Genomic DNA, 27,460 nt, shown 5'->3' with positions numbered 1-27,460 from the left:
CAGCCAAGTAATATTGTGAATCAATAGCTTCATCATTATTTGATAATTTTAACTTGCAGAAATATAAAATACTAATTACCATATTACAAAGATTATAATTTAGACCACACATAATTAATAATACAAAAATAGACATAGCTCCATGATTTATACATGAATGAAGGAGCAACCACAGCCCAGAATCCCACCATAAATCCAAATGCCATACTCGCAAAAAACCAATTCACTTCATGTCCATCCCTCTCATTGCCATTTTGATCAATATTAGGAATTTTCCCATTTGAACTGCAGTTGATGGGCAACGGCTTGCCACATAGATTATTGTCTCACAAAGTTTGATATGGTTGTGGGGATTTCACCAGAAAGTTGATTCCTTGAAAAATCAATAGATTGCAATGAGCGCATACTACCAATGCTTTGTGGAATATGACCTGTTCATTCATTGTGAGACAAGTTCAAAAAATTCAATCCATCCAGATTTGTGATTTCTCTGGGTATTTCTCCTGTTAATTTGTTATCTGAGAGATCAATGCTTGTTATCAAACCGAGAATATTTCTATACTCGTCTCCCCTTCCTTTCAGCCACAGAAGCATGCTCAGAAAACTAATTCCAGAACTGTTTACTGATAAACAATAGACAGATGCATCAGTACTTCTGTTTGGCAGCTTCATGGCATTCAAGTTATTGAAACAATTTGGGATATTGCCCGATAAACTATTGTTTGCAAGGTCCAAAACCCTGAACAGTTGTTATTCTAAATTATATTTTTTTAAAGTATTATCCATAATGATATTTACTGTGATTTTTCTTCTAATTTTTCTTATGCACCAAAGTTTAAAATTTGTAGCATCAAACTCTAATTTTTTTATTCATCTCATTTTGTTCCTTAAAATTATATATTGTTAATCTTTCTACAAATTATGATTTTCATAACTTACAAAATCTTCTCTATCAAGTGCAATATTTTCTAAACAAACTTAAACAAACACTTTTAAATTAACTTTTAGTTTATTTAATATTATACTTGAACCATACAATACATTAATTTCAAATAATGACTTTAATGCCACGTCAAAATTACCCTACTAAAAAATTTGCTTCATTTTGTACTTGGAAGGTGGCGAGAAAAGGGGATTAACAAATCATCCAATAGTTGAATAAGCTATTGACTAAAATTACGGTCTGTCCAGATAAGGGGAGAGTTCTAGAGTTTTGAATTGTAAAGAACAGTTGTGTATGCATGCACTAAGTAATGTCTTTGCAACTGTAAATTCACCTTGGATTAACTTTCTACTGTTGATATGAATATATGATGATCACACGACGTAAATGCAGTTTTCTAAATGGCATCTCTATGGTAAATATTGTTACCCCAAAGAAAAATAATTTGCAAAAATAAAAAATATTAACTCACTTAAGAACAAGTAAAGAAACCAAACAATAAATTATAAATTATATTATACAAGCATTGTTAATATTTACATCTCCGAACTAAATAACAGCAGCAAAATATACACGATATATAGGTATGCCGACTACTCTCTTCAATTTTCAGTTGTTACATTTTCTAATGCTGAGTGTAATTTTGCTGAAAACTTCAAGTATACTTAGCACTTGTTTGTTGATAAATGTACACGTTGAATAACAGTAAAATAGTTCTTAAATTAAGTTCTCAAAATATTATTCTTTAAAGATTATTTTTAATATCAAAACTATTGTAATTTAATTATTTAAATTTAAATACTGTGTAATGAAAATAAAGAGAAAGTAATTAAAAGGCAAAGAAACAATGTAACTTCTAACAAAAAACTATTTGAAATAAACTTTAGAATTTGTTGCTTCACCTGTCATAACCTTTTTTTGGGAAAGATTCATGACATACTAGTGCAATTTATCATGTATAAAATTTTTGTATTTTAGAAAGATATGAGATTTATTCTACAAAATTATTGAAAAAATCACATATCTCATCTGTTCACATATCATCGTACGGTCATCGCAGTACACATACAAGTACAACAAATGCAAAGGTGAACTTATATAATAAACAATCATATTCATAAAATTGATAGAAATGTAATACATGTATATACAACTTAATACGTCAAAATGCTCAGCAAAACTGTAACACCTTAAATTTAATTTCAATAAATAATGATTTCACAAATTCGAATAATCAATTTTTATAAAATACTTCGAAATAAGGAAATGGTTACAAATTAATATCTAATGACTGCTATAAGTTACAACAATTTTAAAATAAAAGTTAAGTCCTATAGCAGTCCATCCATCCCTTCACTGAGTCTGATACTGATCGTCTTGATTATCTGAAAAATAAATGTAAGGGTGAGTACTCTATACTACCCAAAAACACATAGTCAACATAGAGTCTCACCTCTAGCACATTTTCAAAACATTAACAAATACAATTACGGCAGCATTATCACATAGTTCATGTCCATTTAACATTGATGCACTCACAGCATCGGCAGCATTTCACATTTATAAGTACAATACACAAACATGTGCATACGCACACCAGCCACACCCACTGTGGCACTGTGATCACAGATTAACACCATAAATGGTCGTCGGTTACCCTCGCCTCACAGATATCACGTGGGCAGTCACGGGTTGCTCAGCAAAGGTAGTGGTTAGAGGTCTAGTCAGGAAGAGAGTGTGTGGCCCATGGTGCACCCGTTCCGCAGTCGGTGTCACAACCACTCCTTCTTCCCTAAGATATTTCTACCGTCCTCATCTTCCACACTCCAGTGTATCGCTAAACCATTCACAGCATATTACAACGGCGCTAACACGCCTATTCACACATATTTCATTAACACATGCAATAATCATGCTTGCACACGGCATATAGCCTATATTCAATTCGTATTACATGGCACATAGCCCATATTTTATCCACAACAATATTAATTCACCAATCAAAGGCATTCCATCACACACAATCACCCACACGGAGTCTAACTATTCCAGCACATATCATATTATACACTAATTTTCATCAACACACAATTCCTACTTTCTATTTTAGCCACATTGCATTATTCATTGAAATACACAAGAATTACAATACATTGGGATATGGTAGAGTCTCCCCTTACCTCGAATCGAAGTCTCACTTGCTAAATTCGCCAAGAAACGCTCTCCCTCATGGATTTCATCCTAAACACACGGAAAAAGCCTATGAGAACCCAGGGAATCCACGAAAATAGGGAAAGAGGAAGAAAAACTGAAACCCTAACCATTTAAACTCACCTCCAAGCATTTTCCACTTAAATCCAACCTTCAATCAAGCTCCTGAACGACTTTGGAGGCAATGTAATCAGTGGAAAAGGGTTTGGGAATGAGAGGATCGAAGGGATTTCAAAGGGAGAGGGAGAAATAACTCTTACATGATTAATCTTACATGATTATTTTTATTTAATTAAAATTTATCATCTAAAATATTCTTTTATTTACATTATTAAGTAATATAAATTATTAAGACTCACTAATATTCATCTCCAATTAATTATATACATATCACTAATATAAATATATTTCTTATAATTTTTATTTTATGATTAATTAAAAATATATGCTCTCAAATATTTTTCTATTCTTTATTATAAATAATTTATTTATCTACTTAAATTAAAATATTTTAATCATACTAATGTAACAATTTATAATATTATTGCATAGTATCACTACCTTTATAAATTTTAAATAGTTAATATTTTTATGTAATAACTTTATTTTAGGTTTTATCATGCAATATAAATTTATCAAATGATATTTTAATCTTTTTATTGAATAATTATTTTCATTACTTAATTCAAATATATTTATTTCTTTCAATAAATAAAATTAATTTCATATTTTAATTTTTTTAATTCATATTTCTAAATTTAATAAATTAAATAACTAAATACTTAATTACTTTATTTTATTTTTTTATTTTATTATACAATTTTTTTAACATCGACATATAATTTACATTACTTTTAGTTACTCAATAAATTATAAGAGATTTATGTATAATTTATAGCTATCTTAAATTTTCTTTCGATATGAATCTTGAAATTTAAATATTTCATTTACAAATAAAAATATTTTTTTAACAATATGTAATATAGCTATATAATTTCTTCTTGCTTTCTATATTGTTTATTGCATGATGTATATATAATTGCGTTATCTTGTATCATAAATATTATAATTTTAATTTTAAAATTAAATTTCTTTTACTAAACTTAATTTCAATCAACTAAATTTAAAATTTTTATGGTAAAATTACATGACTTTAAGTTTTCCATATACCTAGAGATATGTAGAAGTGAGAGAACCAACTCGTCAAGTCTTTTAAAAATAACTTTTCTCTTTTCTAAGATGCCAATTAACATTTTAATAAATAAATTTTATTTTTATTTAAAAAATAAAAATAGTAAAAATTAATGTTTTAAGATTAAATAAATATTTTTAAAATTAATATTTTTATTTGCTTCTATGAAAAGAAATCCGTAGGAAACTTCACAAGAAAAACATGTTTTTATGCAATCTTTTAATAATTTTTACAAAAGCAATTTGCAGGAAGAAACTTAAATTCTAGAAGTCGTGAAGTAATAAGCAGTTGAAATGCCAAATTAGAATGTCTTAAATGAATTCTCCTGCTATCATATGAAGTGGAATACGTAAATCCTTCTGATATGTGTTCCCTCAAAATATACAAGAGCCATAAGATATCTCTACTTATTTTTAAATTTTATATTTGGTTTATGATCTAATGCTGCATATGATTTTGAACCAATAACTGTAGTAACAATGCTATATGCATATGATGATATTTTGTAATTCACCAAGGTTATCCATCTTGCACATTAGATTGATAATTTGACAATAGATAATAATAATTAATACATAAATGCATGCAGTATCCAGCCCTATAATCTAAATAATAATTGTATCATTCTTCTTTACATGCAATAATTAATGTTTAGTTCCAAATCATTGAATTTCATTTTCTTTTAAAATTAAACAAAATATTATAAAATTCCTCGTATATTTTATTTTCGTGACTCAGTTATCAAGAATAAAAAAAAAACTTTAATTCTTTGAAATTCATGAAAATTAATCTAAACAGTTGATCGAACATTAAAAAATGTTAAATTGAATTGGGTTACTACAGAAATTGCAAAGTTATTGTGAGATTGAATAAATGAAACGTGCGAAAGAATGATGTGATTGCACATCAAATTGTATTCTACATGGATAGTGATGAATGCCGTTTCCAAGTCGAACACTGTTTTGGGAAGTTATGTATAGGTAATTCACTTTTCCATTACCTGAAATTACAACATAAACACTAGGGTTAACCAATGACCTGGTTACAAACTTAACCATTTTACACGCATGTTAGCTGATGTTACAGCTCTTTAACGTGAAAATTTGATTTTAAAATATAATTTTAAGAGTATTTTGCACGAGACATTATGTATTTTGTGCCCGACGTATAGTTTAAGTAGGCACAGGTATTTTGTTTGCAAATTCCAATTGGAAGAAGGTAGCATCGTAGAAAAATTCATTTATGAGCTTGGCTCTTGATTTGACATCCATAAATGGTGTGTGTGTTGTTGTTTCATTGACTGGAATTAAGTGAAAAAATCTTCTGATCTTAATTCGCTGTGACACGTTTTGGCATTTTTCTTATTTTAAACAAAATCTATTTCAGTTGATGTGCAAAAAGTTTAGATTTAATAATCCAATCCATAATTAAAATAAACTAAATTTAAAAATTTAAATTTTTTAAAAAACTCATATATCCAATCCACTTTTGTTCTGATTGAGATAGGTTTTGGATTTTATTTAACAAAATTAGATTTAATTTATTAAGAACCGGTTTTCATCTTTAGCAGTATGTACGGATCAATATCAATCATATTTCTAAAAGTAATGCATTTTTTGTAATGCTATTCTTGCTTTCATTTACCACTTTTATTTAGGTCCTTTCTTTAAAAATACAGATCCATAGTTTTATGCTCTTTTATCTAATTATTTTTGTTGCTTACAGTTAAATCTACTATTTTTTTTTTGTTTTTAAGATATAATACTTATATATATATATATATATATATATATATATATTATATATACACCATAATAAATATGAAATTGTATTTTAATAAAATAAAAAAATAAATATTATATTATCTATTTTGTAAGTATTTATATACACGTAATATATTTTTTATTAAGTATATGTAAAATTTTTTTAATTATTTTATGAAGAGATAAATTTTATAATTTATAATATATTAATTTATAGTAATATTATATAATAATAATTTATATTATATATATATATATATATATATATTCATAAATCCTGCTATTATAAGGAAGTATATTACTAAAATCTATTTTAAACCAAATTTAAATTTTAAAATCAGTTTGAACAAATTATTCTCAAGGCTGACCTACATACGGTAGTATGAGATTTTTGGCGTTTGATCATTATATGTAATCTTTGACAATCAACAAAAAAGAGGTGCAATGATGCTGCTACACAGATTTAGATTCATGATAAAATATAGTATTGCCACTAAAACTTTTTTGAGTGCTAAAATCATTAAGAAAAATTTATTTTTATGAAATGACTATTTTAGAGCTTTTTTCCACTTCAAAATCGTTAAAATTATATAAAAATACAACTGAAGAATGAGAATGCAGCAATCATCTAGGAATAAAACACTTACTAAGCTAGTAAGGCCAACCCACAGTTACAAGCTAGGAGTCTTCGCCACAGTCTGACAGCAATGGGCTTCAAATGGAGTGTCTGTCGTTGATCTAAAGCAATAACATACAATAAGCCTCTTGTTGAATGGAGATAGAAAATCCCATAAAACATAAAAAAAATCATAAAACAATATAAGAAGAAGAGTGAGAAGGAAAGAACAAAGCTATTTTTGTTTTTATGCATAATCCTGCTGTTCTGCAACCATGCATTCATATTTAAGTGTAAAATTCATCAGAAAAATAACTCACCATAATACCGATATATATTGTAGCAAAAAAGGCCATGTACCCACTAACTAAGAGTGCAAATCTATCCAAAATACAAGCAAACTAAAACCACCCATCATAACATTACTTATTAACACAAGCAAACATACTATAGCAAGTAAACATAATTAAAAAAGTAAATAGTAATTAAAAAGTTTTACAGCCCATTAAATTTAACACTCCTCCTTAAAACTTTTCTTGAGCACTCCAAGCTTGCTCTTCAACTCATTAAACTTAGCACATGGTAGTGCCTTAGTAAAAATGTCTGCAGTTTGCTCCTCAGACCTACATTATATCAGTTGAACATTTCCATTCTTCTCAGCTTCTCTTATTGCATGAAATTTGACATTGATATGCTTGGTTCTCCCATGTTGAATTGGATTTTTGGCATTAGCAATGGCTGAATTATCGTCACACCATAGCTCTGTAGGCTTCTCTTGCACATGATTCAACTCATCCAATACCTTTCTAATCCAAATAGCTTGATTTGAAGCAGCTGCTGCAGCAATATACTCTGCTTCAGCTAAAGATTGAGCAACTACACTTGCTTTTTGGAGTTCCATGAAAACACTTCGCTTCCAAATGAAAAGACAAATCCGGTTGTGCTCTTTGAATCGTCAATAAAACTAGCCCAATCACTATCAACATAACCTTTAAGCCTTTCATCTCCTTTGCAGTACCAAATACCAAAATCAATTGTACCTCTCAAATATCTCAACACTCTTTTGCCTACACCAAAGTGTGTTAAACTTGGTGAATGCATGAACCTTGAAAGCAAACTAGTAGAGAACATCAAATATGGTCTAGTTGCAGTCAAGTAAAGAAGGCTACCAACTAAACTTCTATATTGAGTTACATCAACCTTTGCATCACCATCATTCTTTAAAAGCTTTTCATTAATAGCAAGTGGAGTTAAAACAGAATTACAACTTTCTAATTTGAATTTTTTGAGCAAATCAGTAGCATACTTTCTTTGTGAGAGAAAGATTCCATCATTAAGCTGATGCACTTCCATTCCTAAAAAATATTTCATCATTCCAAGATCTGTCATTTCAAAAACCTGCCACATGCTCCTTTTAAATTTGTCAATTTCATCAATATCATCACATGCAACCAGCAAATCATCAACATAAAGTGAAATAACAATTTTCTTCTTATTGCCACAATCTTTAACATAAAGAGTGGGCTCATTTTGACTCCTCTTGAAATTATTTTACAGAAAGTGTGAATCAATTTTGCTGTACCAAGCTCTTGGAGCTTGTTTTATCCCATACAAGGCTTTGTGAAGCCTATAAACTTTATCTTCATGACCTGTAACAATAAAACCAGCAGGCTACTCAACATAAATTTCTTCTTCCAAAACTCCATATAAGAAAGCTGCTTTGACATCTAAGTAAAAGATTTTCCACCCACATTGAGCTAATAAAGCAATAATTAATCTAATTGTTTCATGCCTTGCAACAGGCGCAAATGTGTCTCCATAATCAACTCCAGCCATTTGAGAATATCCTTTCATAACAAGTCTACCTTTATGTTTATAAACAAAACCATCAAGATGCAACTTGGTTCTATAAACCCACTTCACACCAATAACATGCTTATCCTTGGGCCTTGAAGTAAGTTCCCAACTACCATTTTTGTTTATGATATTCAACTCCTCCTTCGTTGCATCTTTGCATTCTATTTGCACGAAAGCCTCTTCAAAAGTAGAAGGCTCATTCACAACAAAATTAAATTTTTCATAAATTTCAGCCAAAGACATTGTTTTCAGAACTGGGGAATCAGATTCAGCAACCTGAACTTCATCATCATTTGTATATTAATGCTGGTCAAACTTTATGTTTCTTTGATTTTCATTATTTTCCCAATCCCAATATGAATTCTTATCAAATTGAATATCCCTGCTGATCACAATCTGTTTTGACTTGAAATTGTACACTCTATAACCTTTAGAGTGTGCAGCATAGCCTAAGAAAATCCCCATTTCAGCTTTATCATCCAATTTGGTTCTTTTAGCTGCTGCAACATGAATATAACATATTGAACCAAAAATCTTAAAGTGTTTGGCAGAGGGCTTCACTTCCATCCATGCTTCAATTGGTGTTTTCTCCTAAACAGCTCTTGTTGAAGCCTATTCAAGAGATATACTACTGTATAGATAGCTTCAGCCCAAAAGCTCTTTCGTAGCTTCTTTTCTACAATCAAGCATCTTGCCATCTTCATAACAATTCTGTTTTTTCTCTCAGAAACTCTATTCTGTTTAGGGGCGTAGCTGACTGTCAATTGATAAATAATACCCATTTCTTCACAAAACATATTGAATTCATTGTAAGTATACTCCTTCCTATTGTCTGATATCAATACTTTAATCTTGCAGCCACTTTGAGACTCCATCATAGCTCTAAACCTTTTAAAAACATTAAAAGTTTGAGCTTTACTTGATAAAAATACACCCATGTCATTCTTGTAAAATCGTCAATAAACAAGATGAAATACTTGTTTTGGCTCAAAGAAGATATGCTCATTGGACCACACAAATCAGTGTGAACAAGCTCTAACTTGCTCTTTGTCCTTGTAACATTTGCTGCTGAAAAACACTTTCTGTGCATTTTCACCAATTGACAAGCATCACATAAATCATCGACTACCCATCACAGGCATGTCTCTCACCATATCAGGAGTTTGCAAAAATTTCAATGCATCCATATTAAAATGACTCTATCTTTTGTGCCATAGTGCAGAATCATCATGTTTAGAAATAAATGCAAATTGTTTCACTTGATTCAAACTGATTGGGAAGCTATTATCACACATTTGAACATTAATAACTTCAGAATCATTTGAATCTAATATAGTGCAGCCATTATTTTTGAAAGAAAGAGAATATCCTCTTTTCATTAACTGAGCAACACTTAGCAAATTCTGATCCAAATCTAGAATTAATAAAACATCATATTAAATTTAAGACCTTTACTAGTGTGAACAAAAACAATACCTCTTCCTTTAGCTTGTAAAATATCTCCATTTCCAAGCTTGGCTTTAGTTCTAATAGCCATGTCTAAAAAGGTGAAGAGACTTGAGTCTCTTGCCATGTGATTTGTGCACCCACTATCAACATACCATACATCCTTTGAACCTGAACTACATGCTTGGGTAGCCATAAATAAGTATTCTTTAGATTGCTCATCAGAAAAGTTGACTCGATGTGCAGGTTGTGGGTGAGATTGGTTCTGCTTAAATCGACAATACCTTTCTCTATGTGCCCACTTCTTGCAATTATTACATTGAATCTAAGGCTTCCCCTTATACCAACAATCTTTAGACAAGTAATTTGTCCTTTTGCATGTAGTGCAAGGAGGAAAATGGTCCCTTGCTACAGATTTGATTGAACTCTCATCTTGTTTGCCTTTTCCCTTTTTATCACCTCCTTTTTTATATTGTTGCTTCTTTTGATCTTTTTGCACAGGTTGTTTCCTCTTATGTCTTGCTTGAAATGCACCTTCAGTTATATTGTAACGTCCTTATTTTAAAATTCTGTACATTGTATAATTTGGCATTTTAATCAATAACTGTATACATAATTTGTAGTCTATCGACAGTTAATCCAAAATTAAATGCTGGACATAATCAAAACTTTATAAATAAAAGAGCCGTGCATACTTAAAGTACAATAATTTACAAAGTGTTGTTCAAAATATACAGTTCTTAAAAAATATTTACATCACCCAAACACTACAAAATAGATCTTAGAGCAATCTCAGCTCTACTCATCTCCAGCATCCCAACTCTCTATCGCGGCCAGGTCCTTAGAGTCTAGGTCGTCATCCGAATCCAAGTACCTATCGCCAGAGTAAGCTCTAACCTCTGCCCCAGTGACCTGTTCAACGGTCCATCGGGTAGGTCTTCCAAGAGAGTCATGGTCATGGAAAGTATAAAGGTAATTGAGGGCTACTGGGGGTCTAACTGGACCTCTGTACATGTATACACATAGAGTTTGGTATATCCTATTTCTAGAAAAGTCAAAAGGTATACTACAGGAAAAGTCCATTTCTATAGTAATCTTTACCCTAGGATCATTCTCTATTAAAACAGTAAATTTAAAATAATCTACCCTCTGATGTTCATTAAATACATAGTTTATTCCAGAATCTACACTACTATCTACTAGCCTAACTCTTCTCTGGGGTCCGTCATCCTGGTTCCCTGAAATTTTCAGTAAGGATGAGCATCTATTCTATCCTTACAAACAATATCATACAGTCATGCATTATAATATGAACATTATACAACAAGTCTCATGCATATAAAACAACCAGTCTCACACCAATGCATTACATAATACTTTCATACCACATACATATTCAGCAGTTCACTCATTTATTTCTTTTCTCATATTCCTCTACGCACCCCCAGTGCACTGTGATCACAGATACGATGCCTCCAGCATTTCTGAGGTCTTACTCCATGTACAAGGATATAACATGTACAATATCTGGGCCCCTTAACAAAGGTATAGTCAGGAGTCTAGTTAGGAAACGAGTGTGAGGCCATGTGACGCATTCACTCTTGGAAAGAGTGTGTACACAAATGCGAATGTCGCTCACCACCCTATGTTTCTCCGAGATTTTCATCGTCTCCGAACTCTATACCCTCAGTGTATCTCTGTAACTATCCACACTAGATCTTATTCAAATACGATTCTTAGAGTCATTCTCAGCATTATTCACTTTCTCATTCATAAGTTTGTGCTTAGTAAAGCACTTCCAGACTAAGTCCATTCTCACACGTTTCATACATGCATTTTTGCATACAATTTCAGCAGCAGGTCACTTCATACAATCTCATATCAACAGATCGTTCTATTCAAATATATTCCATACTATCATATTAGAATCCCTCAGCACAGTGTAAATAAATAGGTATCGGCCTTTTTAGCCCAAACAACCAACCAATCCAAACAATCAAACAACCACAGTTTCAACCATATTTCATATAACAAGTATCACAATGAGCTATTTTTCTCCCATACTCTCACAATATTGCTCTATGAGCATAAAATAATAGTAACTCTTAATGACAAAATAGAGCTCTCCTTACCTCGAGGACGAGCTTTCGAAGATCTTTAGTAAAGGAAGAAAGTCTACCGACAGAAGTTAGCCTGAATATCAAGAGATATTCATAAGAACCAAAACCAGAAAACGATTAGTAAAACTAAGGTTTTAACCGTAAAAACTTACCTCAGATCATTCAGAATCTAAGTCCGAACTTATTTACGGAGAGAAAACGGGGTTTCTGCGGCTTTAATCTAAGTGAAAAGGAGAGAGATCAGAGAAAATGAGAGAGAGGGATGCGAGTTAAGTTTTTGGAATAAATTTCTATGTTGGAAATTTCTTAAATACCCTCAGCTCTTGCGTGTCTCACTTGAGCGAAAGCCCTCGTCGCTTAAGCGACGCCATCTCGCTTGGGCGATCGACATCTCGCCTGAGCGAGATATGCAAACAAAACCTCAAACCTTCTTTTCTGATATGCTCGCTTGAACGAGCTCCATCTCGCCTGAGCGAGATGGTGTCCAGAGAGCTCTTTTTTCACCTTGTGAGTCCTTACTTGGGCGAGCCTATCTCGCATGAGCGAGATTCCCTGCACCAAAAACTCCCCTAAACTCATCTAATATCATCCCAAATCACTTCTAAACAGTTTCTAATCCTCATTATCAATAAATCCACATAAATTACAGAAAAATGAAAATAGGATGTTACATATATCATCCATCCTCATAGAAAATCTTTGTTCATGAGTATACAACTTACTCACTATCTCATAAACAGTTAGTTTCTTAAGATCACATGATTCTTTAATAGCAACAACTTTGGCTTCAAATTTGTCGGGTAGGCTGATCAACATTTTCTCAACCACCTTGCTATCATCCATAACTTCACCATACAACCTCATTTGATTCACCAAATGAGACAGCTTTGAAGTGTACTCCTTGACTGATTCATTCTTCTTCATTTTTAGCATCTCAAACTCTCTTTTAAGAGTCAAGACCTTGATGGATCGTACCCTTTCATCACCTACATGTCTCTCATTTAGTTCTTCCCATATTTGCTTAGCTGTTTTTTAGATGCATAATACTAGTAAAAACATCATCTGCTAAGGCTGAATGTAAACACGAAACAACTTTCTCCCTTTTCAAGGTCTCCTCCTCATGTTGCCTAATTTGAGCCATTGTAGGATTAGTTCCCAATGCTGGAACTTGCTTGTCTTGATCTACATACTTCCATAAGCCAAAAGATTTCAAACATGATCTCATTTTGACTACCTATATATGAAAATTTTCCTCAGAAAATTGAGGAACAGTAAACACGACATTGTTTCCTAAAGCTATTTTTTCACTCACTCACAAGTGTTTAATCTCTTCTCTCAATTTTTTTTTAGACCCACAGCATATAAGAACAAGCTCTGATACCACTGTTGAATGAAGATAGAAAATACCCATAAAACATAAAACAGAACCATAATATAAAGAGAAGAGTAGGAAGGGAAGAACAGAGCTATTTTTGTTTTTCTGCATAACCCTATTGTTTTGTAACCATGCATTAATATTTAAGTGTAAAATACATAAAAAAAAATAACCCATCATTATACATACTATTGCAAAAAGGCCATGCACCCACTAACAGAGTGCAAATCTACCCAAAATACAAGTAAATTAAAACCACCAATTATAACATTACTTACTGACACAAGCAAACATACTACAACAAATAAACATAAATAAAAAGTTTTAAAGCCCATTAAATTTAACACCTATGTCAATCATTTCACGGAAAAGTTTCTCAGCTGTATTATTCTCATTTCTGTCAAAGAGAGCTCTGATAATGGTTTCAAAAGTTATAGCATTAGGACTGCAACCATTTCCTTCCATTTTTTTGACTGCAAGGACAATGCTTTGTCAACCATGCCCCTTTACAAAGTCCATTGATCATAGCATTATACATTGGGGCACCTAGATGATGGCCGTAAGATCTCAAAAACTTTTTGTGCAATCTTAAGTCTTCCATCTTTGCAAAGTCCTTGTCTATGACTTTATTCAATAATGCAATTGCACTATCTAAACGATGGTTTTTGAACAGAGCATCAATTAAGGAATTGTAGGTAATTATATCTGGAACTACAATGCATTTCTCTAAAGAGATTCATGGCTTCATTCACCTTTCCAGTCTTGCAGAAACCATTTATAATAGAAGTGTAAGTTACTGCATTTGGAACCATGCTTTTGCAAACCATTTCTTCAAAGAGATTCATGGCTTCATGCACTTCTTTCTTTAATCTCGCATAATCCATTAATCAATCTGTTGTAGCTATGTACATCAGGCATTGCACCACTTCGGATCATGGTGTTGAATACATACTTTCCATTCTTTACTTCACCAATGAGGCAATAGCCACCCAGTAAAGTATTATTTCCTCCGGTCCTTTTTATAAGAAACAAAATGGAGTATTTTCTTGATCTTTGTTATAAGAAATAAATGATAGATTTAAGATGTTTCAAATCAACCAAACATGAATTTATCTCTCCACCAAACCCCGACTTCAGAAAAGCATCAACATCGTCGTACTCATAAGAAAGAGGTGAAATACTGAGGTGAAGCTCAACAACATGGGTAGTTATATCACTGCACATAACTCCTAACCACTCATAGCAATTGGTCTTAGCAGTTGCATTCTAAGAAGAGAGCCTATTTGAAGGATCAATAAGATGATCTTTCAACTTCACAAGTGTTTCACCCTCGCTTGGGATGCACACTACCTCTCTCGATGCCTTGCAAATTATTATAGGAAACGTCAACAATGCAAGACAGATAAGGCTAAAGAGAAATCCATGATTGCACAATGCATTCCATACAATGTTATTTAAGTGATTCTTCCTTCCAAGGATTAAACCTTCTTTCTAATATTTATATTTGCCGGTGCCCTGCTTTTTTAATTTTTAGTTTCTTCCTTCTTTTTCTTTAACTGATTTTACTACTGACTTAAGCATTCTATTGAACAATATTCTTAGAGTCTGTGACTTTTTATATATATTTTTATCTCTCTCGCTGTTTAAAATTCTTATACTAAATCATTAAAAATTTGTCACGACAAGAAGTTATCAACTGAAATAGCCATGTGCATGATCGCAACATAATTTTAGTCCAAAATTTGAAATATTGTTTAATATATTTATACTTAAGTAAAGAATTTGCAATAAAACTTTGGAGATGACTTTGAACATTCCTTAACCCAATTTTTTCGTTGAGTCTGTGCTTACCCTCCTTCAATACAATCTTTATCTTCGAATGGGTGCAGTTTTAATTATCTTCTTGACAAGCAACAATTAACAATGCTTAGTTCCAAATCATTTAATTTCATTTTTCTTTTAAAATTAAACAAAATATTATAAAAATGCTTGTATATTTTATTTTCGTGACTCAATTATCAAGAATAATAACAAAAAAAACTTTAATTATTTGAAATTCATGAAAATTAATCTAAACTGTTGATCAAATATTAAAAAATGTTAAACTGAATTGGGTTACTACAGAAATTGCAAAGTTATTGTGAGATTGAATAAATGAAACGTGCGAAAGAATGATGTGATTGCACATCAAATTGTATTCTACATGGATAGTGATGAATGCCGTTTCCAAGTCCAACACTGTTTTGGGAAGTTATGTATAGGTAATTCACTTTTCCATTACCTGAAATTTCAACGTAAACACTAGGGTTGACCAATGACCTGGTTACAAACTTAACCATTTTACACGCATGTTAGCTGATGTTACAGACCCTTTAACGTGAAAAATTGATTTTAAAATATAATTTTAAGAGTATTTTGCATGAGACATTATGTATTTTGTGCCCGACGTATAGTTTACGTAGGCACAGGTATTTGTTTGCAAATTCCAATTGGAAAAAGGTAGCATGGTAGAAAAATTCATTTATGAGCTTGGCTCTTGATTTGACATCCATAAATTGTGTGAGTGTTGTTGTTTCATTGACTGAAATTAACGTGTATTAAGTGAAAAAATCTTCTGATCTTAATTCCCTGTGACAAGTTTTGGCATTTTTCTTTTTTAAAACAAAATCTATTTCAAATATAGCATAAATTAATTTTAGTTGACAGTTTATTTTGCATTCATTCAATTTTATTTTTATGATTTCTCTAATAATCTTAAAAAAAAGTAATTAATTGTTCAATCAGCTTAGTTAGGTTAACTCTAATATGCACGACATACGTTATCCCTTTCTCATTCTCTTTTCTTTATTTTTCTTGTTTTATTTTTTTATATGTTTTTTCTTCTGATATATTTAAGATTTGAGCGTTGAAGGAAAAAGATGAATGCTATTTTTTAAAATAAAAAGTTATAAAATATTTGTAAAACTAAAATAAAATATTAAGATATTTTAACTTAATAAATTGAAGAATATGTACTAGAATAAAAAATTCATCCTCCGTTCTATATTTTGTCCCTTGATTGTATTAGTTGTTGTCTGGATTGAAGATAAATATTTTAGAAGTCTATTGTAAAAACAATGAAATAAGATTCATGATGATGTGAGTGTTGTTATTGCAGCAAATCCAACTGTGATAAAACCAAAAAAAAAACCGACATGATTACAAACTGATTATAATTCATTTCTAATGTCATCTAACATATATAGAAAAACAAATTGCGTCAGGCTTTCGAAATTGAAAGTGTTAGTCAAAATTAAAAGGATGTCTCGGTTTTCAACTTTGTCAGCAAAGGCATAAGCGTTAGGTATCGCTCACTTTGTCAAAATGCTACAGTAAGTTACTGTAGCAACATTAAAAAAATAACAAATTACTGTAGCAAATTTTGCCTATAAAAAGCAATGGAGCAATGGAGGTTGATATAAGATCATTTAATGATCAATTAACACTGAGAGAAAATTGAAAGTGTTATTTTGTAGTTCTTATTTAATTTTGAGAGTATTTATTGAGAGAAAAATAGAGAGATTTATTACTCTTTGTCCTCATAATTTTAGAGGGCTTCTTATACTCTCCCTTTTACATAATAGAATTATTTTGTTCGTCGTCGTTTGTGAAATTTTTTTTCTCTGATTTAGAGTTTTTCCCACGTTAAAATCTTGTCTCCATTATTCTCTTACTTCTTTTTATTTCCAATTAAATTCGATCCAATCTTCAGCATTGCGTTGATACCATAACAAGTGGTATCAGAGCAGTTATTTAATTGAAATATTAAAAATGTCTACCATTACAAAATTTGACATTGAGAAGTTTGATGACAAGATTAGCTTTTCTATTTGGAAAGTACAAATGAGAGTCGTTCTCACTCAGAACGGATTAAAGAAAGCTTTAGATGGAAAGTTAAAAAAAAAACTGACTTCCATGACCGATGAACAATGGGATGAGTTGGATGAAAAGGCGTTTTCAGCAATCCAACTTTGCTTATCCAAAGAGGTTCTACGTGAGGTGGCCGACATAACCACTGCTGCAGAATTGTGGTTAAAGTTGGAAATTTTGTATATGACTAAAAGCCTCGCCAACAAGCTTCGTCTCAAGGAGCGATTATATACGTTCCATATGATAGAAGATACTCCCATTCAATCTCATCTTGATGAGTTTAATTCTATTATTATGGATCTGCAAAATATCGATATTAAAGTCGATGATGAAGATAAAGTTGTTTTGTTGATTGTCTCTTTACCTTTTACCTACAAACACTTCAAAGAAATTATGTTGTATGGTAATAATGACACCTTATCCTTTGAAGATGTTAAATCTAATTTATTGTCCAAAGAAAAATTTGATCTTGAAATTCATTCTGAGGACAAGGGTGAGGGTCTAAGTGTTAGAGGTAGAACTTTGGTAAAAGGGAGTACTAGTCACAAAAAGAGTAGATCCAAATCTAGGGGACGAAAATCCAACACTACCTGTCGTTATTGCAAAAAATATGGGCATGAAATTTCTGATTGTTTTATCTTAAAGAAAAAAGAAGACAATAAAAAAAAGAAAGAAAAAGGTAAACAACCTGTTGAAGTTGCTAATATTGAGACAAATTCTGATGGAGATGTTATGGTATATGTTGTCTCTTCTGACAAGAGAAGCAAAAATAAGTGGCTTCTTGACTCTGCATGCACATACCACATATGTACTTATAGGGATTTATTTACCACTTTTGAACTAGTTAATGGTGGTATTGTCTTGATGACTAATGATACCCAATGCAAAGTTGAAGGAATAGGTACTATTCAGATCAAGGCTTATGATGATGTTGTCAGGACTCTGACTAATGTTCGCTTTATTCCTAAATTAAAGCAGAATCTCATCTCTCTTGGCACCCTTGAATCTCTTGGGTGCAAGTATTCATTTGAAGGTAGAGTCCTAAAGGTATCAAAAGGTGCCCTTGTTTTGTTGAAAGGTAACCGAGTTGATGCTTTATATTTCTTGCAAGGTTCTGTTGTGACAAGTTAAGCAGCTGTATCTTCTTCTATGCTTGATAATGATGTCACCAAATTATGGCACATGCGCCTAGGCCATATGAGTGAGAAAGGCATGCATCTTTTGAGCAAGCAAGGTCTTCTTGGTAATCAAGGTATCGATAAGTTGGAGTTTTGTGAACATTGTCTTTGGGAAACAAAAAAAAGTATGTTTCTCTACTGCAACTCATCGTACAAATGGTATTCTTGATTATATTCATTCTGACCTCTAGGGGCCTTCTAAAGTTCCCTCTTATGGAGGACGCCGTTATATAATGACTATTATTGATGATTTTTCTCGCAAATTTGGGTTTATTTTCTTAGGTATAAAAATGAGACCTTCCCCACTTTTAAGAAGTGAAAAACTCTTGTTGAAACCTAGACAGGGAGAAAAGTCAAGAAGCTCAGAACAGATAATAGATTGGAGTTCTGTGACGGTGACTTTATTGAGTTTTGCGCAAATCATGGAATTGTTAGACATAAAACCATTCCAAGAACACCCCAGCAAAATGGTGTTGCAGAACGAATGAACATGACTCTACTTGAGAAAGCTCATTGTATGCTCTCAAATGCTGGGTTATGGCATCGACATGAATTTTCGGCTGAAGCAGTATCAACTGCTTGTTACTTGGTTAATCGTTCTCCATACTCGTCACTTAATTTCAAAATTGCAAAAGAAATTTGGTCAGATAATCCTGTTGATTATTCCAATTTGAGAATCTTTGGATGTCCTGCTTATGCACATGTCAATGATGAAAAATTAGCTCCAAGAGCTGTTAAGTGCATATTTCTTGGTTATGCATCTGAATTTAAAAGATATCGTTTATGGAATCCTAAGTCACAAAAATTAATTCTCAGTAGAGATTTAACTTTTAACAAGGATGTTTTATTATCTTCTGGAAAACAATCTTCTGTGATTTCTTCTACTAGTATTAATAATCTGTAGGGTACTAGCGAGAAGGTGGAGTTGGAGTTGAAATCTACAACTCCTAATGTTAATGTTCCATCTTCTTCTATCAATGAGTCTAGCACTGATATATGTGGTGATGATGATGTTGATGAGATTACCACTTCTCCAATTCAGCCGCAGGAAGAGGAGTATTCTATTGCCCAAGACAGACCAAGAAGGACGATTACTAAGCTAGCTAGATATGCAAATTATACTTGTGATCATAATTTAATTGTATATGCATTATCTGTTGCACAAGAAATAAATGATGACATTGAACCAACCAGCTATATTGAGGCTGTTTCTTGTGCTGATTCTTCAAAATGGCTAGTGGCTATGAATGAAGAAATTGAAAGTCTTCATATGAATGGTACTTGGAGTTTAATAGAGCTTCCCAAAGGCAAACGACCTTTGAAATGAAAATGGGTCTATAAGAAGAAAGAAGGCATTCCCGGGGTTGAAGATCCTAGATGCAAGGCATGATTGGTTGTTAAAGGCTTCAACCAAAAGGAAGGTATTGACTTTAATGAGATTTTCTCACCTGTTGTTCGTCTTACCTCCATACGTGTTTTGCTTGCTTTTGTTACTTTATTTGACTTGGAATTGGAGCAACTTGATGTTAAGACAAATTTTCTGCATGGAGAGCTGGAAGAAGAAATTTATATGGAGCAATTTGAGGGATTTATTATTCCTGGTAAGGAGCATCTTGTTTGACGATTAAAGAAATCTTTATATAGACTCAAACAAGCTCCGAGACAATGGTACAAAAGGTTTGATTCCTTTATGATTGGGCAAAGATATTGCAGAAGTCAATATGATGACTGTATTTATTTTCAAATACTCCCTGATGGATCTTACATATACTTTACTATATGTTAACGATATGTTGATTGCATCACGTGACAAGTCTCTGATCAGAAAATTGAAAACTCAACTCAATAATGAGTTTGAGATGAAAGAATTAAGTGCAGCTAAGAAGATTCTTGGTATGGAGATTTGCAGGGATCGTCAAGCTAGTAAATTGTTCCTATCTCAACAAAAATACGTTGAGAAAGTGCTTGATAGGTTTAATATGTCTAATTACAAACCTGTTTCTACTCCACTTGCTGCACATTTCAAGTTATCATCTGATCTTTGTCCTGAGACAAAGGAAGACATTGAGCGTATGTCACGCGTTTCTTATGCTAGTGTTGTTGGCAGTCTTATGTATGTTATGATATGCACTAGACCTGATTTAGCATATGTCATTAGTATAGTGAGTCGGTATATGCATAATCCTGGAAAGGATCATTGGAGTGCTATAAAATGGATTTTTCGGTATCTAAAAGGTACTTTTGATATTGACTTGATATTTGATAGAAATCATGCAACAACTGAAGTTACAGGCTTTGTTGATTGATAAATGCTTTCTATACTTGATCCTACATTGTAATTCATTAATGATAATTGAGAGTTTTAAGCTATTCATTGAGAAAATTTACTATTATTAATTTCATTTTATTCATATTTCAGGAAAAAGGATCAAGAAGTGAAAGCTTTAAAAGATATTGGGAATTGAAACACACAAAAAAGCCAGAGATATACACGAGCAAGTACATGCCCGTGTATATGAGCGTGTATCTCACTGGTCGCGTCAATTGAAGTGTAACATCAAAACCAGAGATGTACACGGCCAGATACATGGCCGTGTACATGAGCGTGTACTTTTATGGAAAGCTCTGAAGGGCGTCTATTAGAAAACAGAGATGTACACGGCCAAGTACATGGTCGTGTACTTGGGCGTGTACTTTTACGTACGTCAGAAATTTAACTTTTGCGAGAAAATTAACCCTAGGATAATTCCTATAAAAGGAGAACTGAACTCAAACCTGAGGAGGCAGTTTTTAGAGACGAAAGACTCAGAGACGGCAGGAGGATAGGATCAAGCTTTTTAATTCATCTCTTTTGTAATTTTAATTTTAAGATGTTTAGGTTCTAACTTTCCTTTGAGTATCTAGACGTAATGAATCCTAATTGACTAAATTTTCTGGAATTCTTCTAATGTTATTTCATGTTCCTTTCTCTTGAGTTTAATTGAGTAGTATCAATTTTCCTCTATCTTGTTTTCTTGTTTGAATTTGAGTAAAATTCTTGCATGAATTTAACATTACTCAATTAAAAAGACTTGAATGTATTTCTAGAGATAGAAAGGCGTGAGTTTTTTGTATTAGGATTAACCCTAATTATGGAATTCATAATGAACTTAATGCAACCTAGGGGTATTAATTAAGGAAGAGATTCTGATTGATCAACTGAGGGTTAAGAATCATTATCCTTGAGAAAGGTATTGATTTAATTTAGAATTTCCTGCATCGATAAGGGTTTGGAACTAAGTAGTTGAAGAAAAATTTCAGTTATTTGGACATTTAGGAGGATTTACAGTCTAGATACTTGCCTATTTCCCTTGAACACCTTTAGCCATAATTTTCTATAATTTATTTTCATAAGAATATTTGTTCCTTTTTAATTTATTATTCTTTTACTTTTAACAATTTTATCAACAAAATTTATTTTTCATATCTATTAACAATTACGCAATTAAGGAAGAATTTCTTAATAACAGTCCCTGTGGATACGACACTTGGTACTTTAATTTTAATAATATTACTCCGACAACGGGTACACTTGCCCAGTAATTCAATTTTTACACACCATTGATTCGGATAATGGTGGCGATCTTGACAAAAGAAGATTTTTTTTTCTAGTTACATATTTACTCTTTGTAATTGTGCTATTAGTTGGAAAGCTCAGCTTTAGTCACTTCCATCATTATCTACGACTGAAGCTGAATATGTTGCAGCAACAGAAGGTGTGAAAGAGGCTCTTTGGCTTAAAGGTCTGATCAATGAACTTGGTCTTACACATAATGTTCTTACTGTGTTTTATGATGTCAAAGTGCTATTTACTTGACCAAGAATAACCGCTACCATGACAGGACAAAACATATTGATGTGAGACATCATTTTATCCGAGAAATTGTTGCTAAGGGTGAAGTCGTGGTTCAAAAGATCCATACATATGAGAATCCAGCTGATATGCTTACAAAGCCTCTTCCAAAGGCCAAGTTCCAACATTGCTTGGACTTGGTTGGTCTATACAGCACTTGAACGCCCTTTGGGGGTTTAAACGGCGTCAAGCAATTTATTAAAACTGATCCAAGGTGGAGATTGTTAGTCAAAATGAAAAGGATGTCTCAGTTTTCAACTTTGTCAGTAAAGGCATAGGCGTCGGTGTAAGCATCGCTCACTTTGTCAAAATGCTACAGTAAGTTACTGTAGCAATATTGAAAAAATAACAAATCACTGTAGCAAATTTTGCCTATAAAAGGCAATGAAGCAACAAAGGTTGATATGCGATCATTCACGGATCAATTAACACTGAGAGAAAATTGAAAGTGTTATTTTGTAGTTCTTATTCCATTTTGAGAGAGTATTTATTGAGAGAAAAATAAGGAGATTTATTACTTTTTGCCCTCATAATTTTAGAGGACTTCTTGTGCTCTCCCTTTTACATAGCAGAATTATTTTTTTCGTCGTTGTCCGTGGAGTTTTTTTCTCTGATTTAGAGTTTTTCCCACGTTAAAATATTGTCTCCATTATTCTCTTACTTCTCTTTATTTTTAATTAAATTCGATCCAGTCTTCCGCATTGCGTTGATACCATAACAGAAAGAATGAAACAAAGTGAATGCGCAAGGCAATATAGGAAAGACCAACATGATTGTCTAACCTGACAGTAACTTAATGTAATATGATGAAAGTTTTATTTTGCACAATATAAAATGGTATTGAAAAAATGAAACAAAATGTAAGAGCAAGAGAATAAATGGGCCATATAACTTATTTTACCAAGACAAAGATAAGAAAGTCCGTATTAAATTTCATCAACCACGTTATACTCTGAATCAATAGCTTCATCAATATTTGATAATTTTAACTTGCAGAACATAAAATTGTAATTACCAAAGAAAATATTATAGTTTAGACCACACATAATTAACAATACAAAAATAGATAGTTCCATGATTTATGCATGAATGAAGGAGCAACCATAGCCCAGAATCCCACCATAATCCAAATGCCATACTCACAAAAAATCAATTCACTTCATGTCCATCACTCATTGCCATTTTGATCAATATTAGGAATTTTCCCATTTGAACTGCACTTGATGGGCAACGGCTAGCCACAGAGATTATTGCCAACAAAGTTGGATGCCTCAAGGGATTGCAACTGAGTGCCTATTGGTATTTTCCCCTTCAAATGATTATAAGACAAGTTCAACAAGCTAATAAAGCTCAAATTTGATATGGTTGTGGGGGGTTTCACCAGAAAGTTGATTCCTTGAAAAATCAAGAGATTGTAATGAACGTATATTACCAATGCTTTGTGGAATACGTCCAGTTAATTGATTGTGGGACAAGTTCAATAAATTCAATCCATCTAAATTTGTGATTTCTTTGGGTATTTTTCCTATTAATTTGTTATCTGAGAGATCAATGCTTGTTACCAAACCAAGAATATTTCTATACTCATCTCCCCTTCTTTTCAACCATAGAAGCATGCTCAGAACACTAATTCCAGAAGTATTTGAGATACAATAGATAAATGGATCAGTACTTCTGTTTGGTAGCATCATGGCATTCAAGTGGTTGAAACAGTTTGGGATATTGCCCGAGAAACTATTGTTTGTATGGTCCAAAACCTGAAGAGATTTCAAAGCACATATTTGAATGGGAGTGCAACTCAAAAATTTGTTTTATTGAAGCCGAAGAAATTTCAAATTTATGAGTCTTTCTCCGATCCATGCTGGAATATTTCCTGAAAAATTATTTTTGCCAAGATCCAAGGATATTAACATAGTAGTGTTCTTTAAAATCGGGGGGAAATTTCCAGAAAGTGTGTTGTTGCAGAGTTGCAAAGACTGAAGCAACGACAAGGAACCATAGACGAGGGTAAATTCCCAATAAAATGGTTGCTTTGTATATTTACATCCATAAGAAATGGCCATAATAGCCAATAATCAGGAATTTCCCTTGACAAATTATTTGATGCAAGGTTGAGAAATCCTAATTTCTTTGGCATGTCATGATTTTTGCAAAGCAATTCAGTCATGGATATGGAGAACAAGTTGTTTGACAGGTCTAAGTTAATCATTTTTTCAGAAAGCTAAGGCAGTTGGCCACTTAAGCAATTTGAGCTTAGATCTAAAAGATGAGCAGATATTGGATTTTTTAATGTATTTGCAAGCTCACCATGGATGCTATTATGAGAGAGGTTCAAATAAGAATCCTGGGAAAACGTTTCCCAAAACCAAGTGGGAATATAATCTGAAATCCCTTTGTTAGACATTTCCAGTTCATAAAGATGTTTTTGTGGCTGAATCCACGATGGAAATTTGGGACCTAAATTCCATAAGTTCAGTATCAATGCAACAACTTGAAATGTAGGATGCCAATTAGGAGCCACTTTTAAAGAGGTTGTTCCCTCCTGAATAAAATTGCCTTAAGCCCGTAAGATTTGCAAGATCATCTTCCTTCACAATTCCTTGAAAACGATTGTCACCAATTTCAAGAGATGACAATTTAGAGAGCGATCCCAGACTTTCAAATGAATTTCCATTGAATTGATTGTTGGACAGATCAAGATCCCTTAATGACGAGAGTTTTCCAAATGATGGAGGGAGAGCACCATGAATTGAGTTGTCGAATAAGTCCAACGTCTCAATATTTTTAAATATCCCAATTTGATCTCTGAGATTGCCTGACAGGTGAGAACTTTAAACTTGAAAAGTTGTGAGTGTTAGATTATTTTAATAATCTTATTATAGTGGCCTATGTAACTTATAGTATGACTCTAATTAATGATTTAATGTGATGGCATTGAGAGTATAATTGTAAATACAATTGCAAGGAAACCCTCCCTCTCTCTTCAGATAAATAAAAGAGCGGTTACCAAATAGAGGTTATGGTATTCTCTATTCTCTATCACTTTCACGGTCTCTAAGTGTGCTCACAATAAACGTAAGAAAGGAACTTTCTCTCAACTATCCGAGAGGAGCTAAAAGAGGAAGAAAAAGTTACGAAAAATACAAAGGGATCAACGACATCAAAGAGAGAGGTAACATCAAGAAACAATGGATTCAGGTTAGTGCTCTCTAAACCCTTAATTGTGTCAGAACCATGTATTGTGTTGTGAGAACAACGTAATGCAAGATCAAATATGAAATGCTAATTTCATAATAGATGAATCAAATAGAAATTACATAATTGAATAAGAAAATTCTAATAGTTAGTATCAGAGCAAGGTTGTGAATTTTGTTTATTCTTCATAAAAGATTGGTTCTCCATCAAAGCTTTCCCCAAATTGCATCAACCCTAGATATTTTATATGATGGATTGACATAATTTTGATGTTAAATATTTGTTTTGGATTCAATAATTGAAAACCCTAAGGTTTTAGAAGCTAGAAACGTCAGGTTTTGAATCTGTAATATGAGCAGAGCCATATATTGTAACACCCCGAATTTTAGTAATATTAATTATTAGTATTAATATGTATATGATTGAGAATAAATGTTGGAATGTGCACTTAAGTGCTTGGTGAAATGAGAATGAGGAAATTGCATTGAAATGCGTGATAAACGATGTTTGTATGCATAAAGCATAAGGATGTATATATACATGTGGGTATGTGTGGCTGGACTGAAATTTGGCTAAGTGCCTAAGTGCTGAGTGTCCTTGCTGCAGCAAGAGAATCTCGTTGTAGCGAGAGGTCACTGAGAAGAGAAGGGTGAAACTGTCGCCTTCTCGCTGTGGCGAGAGAGGGTGTCGGTGCAACGAGAATTTTCGTTGTAATGAGAGTGTCATGATCTGAAGGATTTTAAAAGGGGGTTTAGGGATTTAAGAGTTATTTTCTCAAATTTCCTCTCCGACCCAACACCCTCTTTCACCGATCAATTGCCTCCAATGTCATTCGTGAGCGAGATTAAATCAGATTCACGTGGGGAATGCTTTGAGGTGAGTTTAAACGGTTAGGATTTCGTTTTTCATCCCCTTTTCTTTGTGTTTGTGGTTCCTTGGGTTCTCATGGAGTTCTTTCATGTGTTTTAGGCCGAAAACTGTGTGGGGAACATTTTTAAGGTTGAATCTGCGTGTGGGTTTTCAATCCAAGGTAAGGGGGGACTCTACCCTACTCTTTTTATGTGTAATTAGCTGTGAAATTAGATGAATATGGAGTTGAGATCGGGTTAGAATGTAGAAAACGTGTAGAGAATAGAAGTAGATTGTGAAATATGATGAGGTCCATGTGCTGTGACATGTGAATGTCGTGTCTGAGGATGAGAGAATATGTATTTGACAGGATTTGTTGTGTATTGTGATGTGTTAATGAATGTGAGCCCAAGTGGCGTATGTTAGAACTGAAAATAAGCTATGTGCCGTGTGGTGTCAATAAATATGGGCCTCGTGCCGTGTAATATTATGAAACAATAATGTGAATGGGGCAGGTTGCCGCCGGTAAACAATAATATGAATGGGGTGGGTAGCCGCCGGTAAACAATAATGTGAATGGGGCGGGTAGTCGCCAGTGTACAATAATGTGAATGGGGCAGGTAGCTGCCGATATACAATACTGAGATCAAGGAGTGTTAATGCCGGTATAATGTGTTGTGATACTGTAAATGGGGCATATAAGTGCTAGTATAATATGCTGTTAATTATGGAATCGAAATAATGAATGTGATTATATATGCTTTAATGCATTTTAAATGATTTGAGGTGAGACTCTATGATTGATTGTTGTGTTTTGGTAGCATAGAGTACTCACCCTTACATTCATTTTTCAGGAAACCAAGACGTTTAGCACCGGACTTAGTAAAGGGGTATATGAAACTGCTATAGGACAT

The 27,460-nt window shown here is 32.7% G+C and overlaps 1 pseudogene; it reads right to left on the bottom strand.

Moving 5' to 3' along the window:
* Positions 1–92: 92 nt before the first annotated feature.
* Positions 93–27,460, bottom strand: LOC113866656 (annotated as a pseudogene).

The sequence above is a fragment of the Abrus precatorius genome, unplaced genomic scaffold (assembly GCF_003935025.1).
Source record: "Abrus precatorius isolate BTA unplaced genomic scaffold, Abrus_2018 Scaffold5, whole genome shotgun sequence".
Classification (NCBI taxonomy): domain Eukaryota; kingdom Viridiplantae; phylum Streptophyta; class Magnoliopsida; order Fabales; family Fabaceae; genus Abrus; species Abrus precatorius.
This window is presented reverse-complemented; position numbering and strand designations above follow the sequence as displayed.